Consider the following 9,457-nt stretch of genomic DNA (forward strand, 5'->3'; position numbering starts at 1 on the left):
TCTAGGACAGGACATTTCTTGGAGAAGCTGAGGCTGTTATTGCCACTGATAATCGAGCCTCTTATGATGATCTTCTAGATGAGGAGGAATACCAGCAGCAGTTTGAGCAGGGCAGAAGGTGTCATCCCAATTATAGGGATGATTCCCATTTTAAGTGGCAATGTGGAAATCATCCAGATCCATTTCTAATAAATGAAAGGTTTACGCGGAATCACCCCCAATCCTAAGGGCCACTGCCTCACCCTCTCTAATCAGGCTTAAATGGAAGTCAAAAAATCCCATATGGGTGGATCAGTGGCCTCTTCCATCACACAAACTTGATCAATTACAATTGCTAGTTTAACAACAATTAAAACTTGGACATATCCGGCCATCTATCAGCCCTTGGAACTCCCCTGTTTTTGTTATTAAAAAATCTAATGGGACCTGGAGGTTTTTACAGGATCTTAGAAAAATCAATGAACAGATGATCCTTCTTGGGGCCCCACAGAGGGGACTCCCATGGGTTCCAGCCATCCCTAATCAATATCATTTGACTGTTATTGATATTAAAGATTGCTTCTTTTCAATACCATTACATCCTGATGATATGGAAAGGTTTGCCTTTTCTGTACCCTCCTTAAATTATCAAATGCCTAACCTTAGGTATAAATGGACATTCTTGCCACAGGGAATGGCCAATAGCCCCTCCATTTGCCAATATTATATATCTAAGGTACTCTCCCCTTTTTTCAATTTATCTGAGTCCCTGTTTTATATATATATGGATGATATTATTTTGGGCGACCCAGACCCAAGTCGATTATGTTTATTAGTAGACAAGTGCATGAAAAGATTGGCCTCATTTGGATTTAAGGTGGCCCCTGATAAGGTCCAAAGGATTCCTCCCTTCAAAATATTGGGCTCCGTGCTAACCTTGGACACTGCCTCCCCTACCAAGTCTCAGCTTGTAATACAAGAAGAATACACTCTTCCACAACTACAACGATTGTTAGGGGAAATAAACTGGCTTCGGCCATGGATTCCCATCTCTACTGAAGAACTTTCCCCCCTCTTTGATCTCTTAAAAGGATTGGACCTTACTTCCAAAGTCCCCCTTCCCTTACATTGCAGGGCAACACTGATCAAGGTGCAAGAATCCATTAATGATGCAAAATTGAGGAGATATGATCCAAATTTGCCACTTAATTTTTATATATTTGTGGGAAATGCTTTATGCTCAGCTGTACTTGCTCAGGAAGGAGAACCTATTAGATCCATTTAGCCATTGGGGGAGTGCCTAGAGTATATTCCATCACTGATCAAATGGCTGATTGCATTATAAAAGGCAGAAATATTACCAATCAGTTATTCGGAATAGACCCCCATAAAATTATCATTCCCTTTCGCCTCTCTGATTTTACATGGCTACAGAGAAATAATTCAAGAATAGTATTTGCATTAGAGGGATTTTTAGGAGACTTGGACTGCCATTATGGTCCCTACAAGTGGATGAGCTCTTTTACACAATTAGAATGGAAACCCCCAAGGCTATTTTTACTTACCCCAGATCCCAAATTTATTACTGTATTCACTGATGGAGGGTGCGAAGGGGCCTCCGTGGTTATTTATCCCCCTTTTGTAAAAGGAATGGATCCCCAGCCCCCCAAAACCACCTTCCAGCCTGTAAAGGGATCCCCCCAATTCAAAGAACTTTTTGCTGTAGCCCTAGCCCTGCAAGAATCTTTTGAGTCTATAAATTTATTCTCAGATAGTTTATATGTAGTAAATTTGTTACCTACTTTAATAGATGCTTATATTAAATTAGATGCCAACCCTATTACCCCTTTAATGATACAAATACAATGTCTGCTTAAACAACGTCGATATCCAATATATATTCAGCATCTTAGGGTACATCAAAACCTACCCGGGTTACTGTCCAATGGCAATGCCATGGCTGATCAACTGGCCTCCACAAAAGTTCAAGCCCTTTCTGTAGAAGAGGCCATGGATTTTCATCGATTAACCCATATAAATTGGAGGGGATTAAAACACAAATATCCTCAAATCCCTACTAAGGATTTAGAAAGAATTGTTCGCACTTGTAAATCTTGCCAACCCTTCTTGCAAATACCCCCCCTTCAATCGCCCGGAGTCAACCCGAGAGGACTACACCCCAATGGATTATGGCAAGTGGATGTAACTCATTTTCAACCATTTTGAAAACTCAAGTATATTTTTGTTTCCATAGATACCTATTCCAGGGCTGCTTGGGCCTCAGATCATTCGGGTGAAAAGACAAAACATGCTATAAGTCACCTTCTTCAATGTTTTGCTATTCTTGGTATTCCCGAACAAATCAAAACTTATAATGGCCCTTGTTTTATTAGTCAACATTTTGCCTCCTTCCTTCAATTATGGAAAAATATTCATACTACGGGCATTCCATATAATCCAAAAGGGCAAGCTTTAATAGAAAAATATAATCATACCCTAAAAGTTCAATTACAAAAACAAAAGGGGGAGTTGCTACCCCCACATGATCAATTAAGAAAAGCATTATTAACCCTAAATATTTTAAATTTTTCAAAAGACTCCAACCTGTCCCCTTTTCATAGGCATTGGACCACAGAGATTCCCTTTTCCTCCATCAAAGTAAAATGGAGAGATCCCCTGACGGGAATGTGGAGGGGCCCAGATCTCCTCATAACTGCAGGAAGGGGCTTTGGGTGTGTCTTCCCCTATGATGATAAAAGACCACTTTGGGTCCCAGCAAGAGATATCAAACACCTGCCTACAATAACTGGTAATTATGATTCCAGGGAAGAGGAAATCCCTGAAATTAGTCCTTTGTTTTTTATTTTAAAAGAAGATAGTCATGAAAACCCTAATGTTCGGCATCCTGTCCCTGCAAATACGGTATAGTATGCCAGGCTTTGGAGACGCAGGTAAGGCAAGGGAAATATTAAATGCAGGCCTTTGCACCCTTGCCTCCCTGCTCTCTGATAAAAATATTATCCTTGAGGATAAATCAATGCCCATCCCCCCCTTTTTGATTGGGGAGGGCGAAAAAGGAGAGCAGTACAAGCCATTCTGCTCTTAATCGGCCTGGAGATTACTGCCAGAACTGCCATGGGTGTGGTAGGCCTGGAGATTACTGCCAGAACTGCCATGGGTGTGGCTGGCCTTGGGATGGCCTTTGAGTTACATAGGAGACTCCCTCCAAATAATTGATGGTGTTAAGTCTGTCTCAGAAATTGTCTGAGACTTACAAGCCCAATTAGATTCCCTAGCCTATGTGGTATCACAAAAAAGATGGATATTGGATTTATTAACAGCCGAAAACGGAGGCATCTGCTTATTTTTGCAGGAACAAGATAAGATTAAGCAGCTCCAACATGATCTGGAGAGGTGGCGAGGAGATCTTCAGGAGAATCCGTTCTGGACCGGCTTTCATGGACTTTTGCCCTATTTTCTTCCTTTGTTGGGCCCCTTGCTGTTTATCATAGTTTTGTGCATCGTAGACCCCTGTGATTTTAATAGATTAGTCCAGTTTCTGTTAAAATCAACCAAATAGAAGTGCATTACCAAAGGCTTGCCAGCACAGAAAATAAATCTTAGGATTGGCGCTCTGAATATGACCACCCCTCTCCCGCCTTACAATTTCCCCAGATTGGAAAAATCAAAGCATGTTGAAGGGCTGGTAGCCAATGACGGGTAAGATTCCCAGGGGCCATGGAAACCTAAGACAGGAAGTACAGCATCGATCTGTACTATCCAATGATGGGTAATCCCTGGTACTCAATGGGGACAACCTAAGACAGGCACAGTCCCGATAAAATAAAAGAAAAAGGGGGATATGATGGGGTGTGTCTATACAGCGCCTAAGGAGATTCGGCCTGAGCGGCCTACGGCCTAAGGCAAAACTTTAAGTAAAGTGATTCAGCAAAAAAGGGGCAAAGATGGCACCTGGAGGAAGCTAGGAAGGCGTGGTTTCCCCATTCACTATGGGTGGGGAGACTGAGCGGCTTTTCCCTTTCTACCTTTAAAGGAGCTTTCCGCACACACGAATGGCTCATGTACTGGCCTGGGATTGGCTGTAAACTACGTGCTAGTGATCTTTATCCCGGATAGGCTAGGCTATTTCTCATGGAAATTCATCTCGTGGCTTGGTACTATATAAAGGATGGCTTGGAGAGAAATAAATGCGATCTCGCTTGACTTGACTCCCGGCTCGTGGGTTTGTGTTCGAGTCGTCGGTACTCATCATCTTTCCAAGCCCCATCAGCTGTCAGGCTGGATTCCCAACACAGGGGAAAAAGTGATTTTTTTTTTACCTAGAGAGTGATTCAAGTCTTCGAGGAAGAAAAGACGATGCACCTTTGAGTTTTGAAAATTAGGTGCAACTTTGCCAAGTTGACAACACACAGAATATTCATGTTAGAGGAAAGGAATTGGTGGGAGAAGTTTTAGTGCCACCCACAATCTCTTTCAGCACCCTTTAAAACCTAAATAAGGCTGGGTATGGTGATGCACGCTTGTAATCCCAGTACTTGGGAGGTTTAGACAGGAGGAAGCCCTCTGCAGCTTAGTGAGACCCTGTTTCAAAAAATAAAAATTAAAAAATAGGGGCAGGGGTATAGCTTGGAGGTAGAATGCCCCTGTGTTCAGTCCCCAATATAACAAACCTAAATAAGCCCAAATAAACACCTAAACAAAAATTTTAAGTAAAAATGATACATTTGTGCATGTGTCCATTTTAGGACACAAGTGTACTGCTTTTTCAGTCCTACTTATTAACTTGAGCTGGCACTAGGGATGTGGGCTAGAGTTTGGGGGAAAAAGGAACTGATACGTAGTTTCAGATGACTGGGACAGAAACAAAACTATACAAGCCAATAAAGGGCTTTGAATGTCAGGCTAAAGGCTCAAGCTTTACCTATAGGTTTCACCCTGCAAACTAGTGCCCACAAATTTTAGAAAAAATTCTAGGGATTTGCTTTGCTTAGCTTTTATACAGTTTTACAAATTGGTACCCGTCTGACTTGGAAAAATTCGAAAATGAAACATCACTGGATTCATGATCCTGCCATGACCTGGCACCAGATTCTAGCTGGTCCTCAAAACCAGGCACCTGCTCAGTTTGCTTTAGGCCTGTCCTTCTCTTGCACTTTGGCTTTCGGAGGAGATCAGGTGCGTTCAGGGTGGTATGGCCGCAGACGCACTTTGGCTTTCAGAAGCCTGTGGGGCTCTGCAGGCGCATCACCACGTGTGGTGAAGGGAGAAGAGTCCCCTGGTAAGATTTGGATTAGTGAAATGGAAGGATGTTTGCATATGAGAGGAGAGGGCTTGAAACAGGGAAATGATTCAGTAAGCATTGGAGAGGAGGGGGCAGATTCAAATGGAGTTGGAAACACACCTCCAGCTCAGGCACATGAAGGCATGTACTTTAAGTGTAGAACAACTGCTTTCTCTTCTTCAATGCTTTGAGTTCTTAGGTTTCTCAAGATTTCTTTGTCTGGTCTAGGATTATTCTTGTTCAATTTCTAGACTGTTTCCTTTCCAAGATGGGAGGGACATGCAAATGTCATGTCTCCTGGGCTCACTATTTTCCTTCGGTCCCACTCTTAGAGATAGAACTGGGATGTAGTCCAATCTTGAAACATTGATTTTCCTGAGCTTAGAGAGCCCCTTGCAGGACTACACTGAATACTTTTCAAGATTCTCTAGTATTCATACCCATTGAACTAGTGAAATATTCTTCCTGTGTTCAGCACTGGAAGGGCAAAACAAACAAACAAACAAACAAAAACAAAAAAACCCCACAAACAAACAAAACTTCAGGGGAAAGCAGAGTGAGAAATGAAAGAGGGGGTACTGCTGGGCATGGTGGCACATGCTTGTAATCCCAGCACTTGGGAGGCTGAGACAGGAGGATCACACAGGTTTGAAGCCAGCCTCAGCTACTTAGTGAGGCTCTCAGCAACTTAGTGAGACCCTGTTTCCAAATAAAGTATAAAATATGTCTGGGAGTATAGTCTGGAGGTAGAAAAGCCTCTGAGTTCCACCCCCAGTACCACAAAAAAAGAGGGGGTACCTTCACTGACCCCAGAATGGTATGCAATTCACTGCGATACCTTTCCAAATTATATTAACAGCCTGAAAAAGAGATAAAGGATAAATGCCACATTTCCTTTTTTCCTCCAATGCTTGCATCTAGTCTACTGTGGGACATCTTAGTTTCCACTGATGCAGCAGCACAGCTTTGCATAAAGCCAGTCAAGTGCCAAGTGGATAAAAATCAAGTAGTAGTATTTGTATGGCAATGAATCTAACCAATCTTTGTCTATTGCTAGAGCTAATTCCATTCATGGGTGCAATGTGATTCACTGATTTAATGGTCTCATTCAGTGCCACTGTTCAGCAGTGCACTTTTAAGTCAAATAATGTTCCTTTGCATGTGTTTCAATTACAAATGTCAGTAGAAGTAGAAGTGAGGTTTGAAATTTCCTCTTGTGTATTTATTCTCCCTGGCTTGGAACTTGTATGGCTGCTGGCAATCAATTTTCATGCACTAATGGTAGTGTATTACATGGGTGGCAGAAACTAGGATAAAGAGTCACTTATTCATTCAGCAAGAATTCTGTCTTGGTTTTGGTTCTCAGATACTGAGCAAAGGATTCAGTAGCAAGGGGTTAATTGGCACTCTGGAAGTGAAAAAGGCAGCCAATAAAGGGTGCATTGTTGAGTCAGTTCCCAATGTAGGAGCTTAGTCATGCCTCAAGAGCCAGCATAAAACACATGCTCCAGAGTTCATCCAAGGGATGAGGGAACTAGAGTATAAATACACCAATTCCCATCATCATTGTTTGAAGATTCCTTCCAGGAAGCACAGATTTCCTTGAAATTTTGCTCTACTTCTGGACTAGTTAAAGCACGGTTTTGTGGCTAGAGAAAGCTTGGAGGCAAAGGAATGAAGGTGCTGGCATTTGGGGTTTGGACCAGACTTTACCAAGGAAATAAGAAAACTGGGAATGGTGGTGAATGCCTGTAATTCCAGTACTTGGGAGGTTGAGACAGGAGGATCATGGATCCTCCTTAGGGAGATCTTGTTTCAAAATAAAAAATAAAAGGGCAGGGATGTAGCTCAAAGGTAGAATACGTTTGGGTTCAATTCCCAGTGCCACAAAAATAAGAGAGAAAAAGACAAGGGGAGGTGACTGGGCAGTGATAGGAATATATATATATTCTTGGAGGATTCCTGTGTGCCAGGAATTGGCATATAACCATTATAGAAATGAATATTTGTCTCTGCTTTTGCAGAGAATATAGCTTAATGGAGGATTCAAAAAAGTAACCATGTAGAACCCCAGAAGGTGGGATGTTTTATGATATAGGAAAGAGAAGTACATCAGGAAAGCCTCCAGGAAAAGATGCTATTTAAGATAGACCTGAATTAGGATTATAAGTATTGATAGGAGGAGGGAGTAGTGTGTACAAAGGTACTGAGAAGGAGTTTTCAGAGATTACCAAAACAAAACAAAACACCTGCACAGATTATAAAATTCAAGAGAAGTTGGAAAACTGTTTGGATAGTCCCTGAAGGCCATTTCTCCCAACAAAAAAATGCATCATTATGATTTCCAGTTCTTTAGTGTTTAACCCTAGCATCTTCTTGCCTATTTTGATCTTGTTCGAGCCTTTTCTCTAATGCAAATTCTAACAGAAATTTTAAATAAAAAACCCAACAAGGTTTACTAAATTTTGCTACAGATTAAATGAACATAATGGGTAAATTATTTCTGTTCTTGAATTCAGCATATGATTCAAGTAATATTTACAAAGCAGTGTCCTTGGGATACTTAAAATATGCAGTGGGGTGTGACATGTTCTATTTTCCAAAGATGATTGAAACCATTCTTTCTAACTGCATTTTTACATTAATTCAACATTCCTCCCAAGGAGAAGTGGGATTTATGCTCATTCTTTTTGAAATTGAATGGGCAGTGACTACTCTGCCAGTGATGCTGTGTGGTGTTCGAGGTTAAGTCACAAAATATACTAAGGTTTGGATATGTTTTGAGTGTATAACCTAACAATTTATATGCTGGAAGCTTGGTCCTCAATGGAGTGATGTTGAGAAGTGGTGGGACCAGCTGTGCATGGTGGTGCACACTTGTTATTCCAAAATTTGGGAGGCTGACACAGAAGGATCAAGGTTAGTGGACAGCCTCAGCAACTTAGTGAGGCCCTTTGTAACTCAGTGAGACCCTGTTTAAAAATAAAAAATAAAAAATAGAGCTGGGGGTATAGTTTGGAGGTAGAATGCCCCTGGGTTCCATTTCCAGTATGGAAAAAAAAAAGAAAGAAGTGGTGGGACCTTTAAGAGGTAGGGCCTAGTGAGAGGTGTTCATGTTATTGGGGTGTTGCTGCCAGAAGGGATTAATACTGGCCTTGTGAAGTGAGTGAATTAGTTCTCACAAGAGCAGGTTATTACTGAGGCCACACTTCTGCCTATGGACCTCTCATTTACCTGACATATTGTGATGAGGATTCCTTTGGGTCCTCATCAGAGGCCAAATCGATGATGCCCCTTGATCTTGGACTTTCAGCCTTTAAATATGTGAGCTAGCCGGGCATGGTAGCACATGCTTGTAATCCCCATGCTTGGGAGGCGGAGACAGGAGGATCGCGCAGGTTCGAAGTCAGATGTGCTGGCTTAAGAGAACCTGTTTCTAAATAAAAATATAAAATAGGTCTGGGAGTGTAGCCCGGAGGTAGAAGGGCTTCCAGGAACCCCAGTACCACAAAATAAATAAATAAATAAATAAATAAATAAATAAATAAATAAATAAAATAAATATATGAGCTAAATAAACTTTTTTTCTTTTTTTTAATTTTAATTTTATTTTATTGGTGCACTGTATTCATACATCATAGTGGGATACAAACTTTTGTAGACATACATGCACACATCGCCCAGTCAGCCCCCACCTGATCCCCACCCCATTCTCTCCCCATCCCTCCTTCCCATGCTTGGCTTAGTGGTTAACATCTAGTATTATAGCAATTTATTCAAAATTAAAAATGATAATCTCACATAACAGTTTCATTTGTCTGATACCAAGCTTTTGATGATTTAAAGATAACATTTCAATATTTCTTTTTGCTTTCTTTCTTACCAGAGCATATTTTTTTCTGTTTTTTTAGGTGAAACTATCATATATTTATATATTTATTTTTCAGAAAAAAATCTATCCTAATATGGAATATGAATTCTAGATACCCGAAATGATCTTGAAAAAGAACAAAGCTAGAAGATATATATTTTCTGATTTCAAACCATATAAAGCTACAATAACTGAAACAGTGTAGTACTGTTCTAAAGGCAGATATATAAACCATTGGAGTTAAATACAAGCCTAGAGCTAAATTTTTCCCTATATTGTCAAGTTATTTTTGACAAGGTTTCCAC

Source organism: Muscardinus avellanarius (assembly GCF_963383645.1).
Source record: "Muscardinus avellanarius genome assembly, chromosome: 14".
Taxonomy (NCBI): Eukaryota; Metazoa; Chordata; class Mammalia; order Rodentia; family Gliridae; genus Muscardinus; species Muscardinus avellanarius.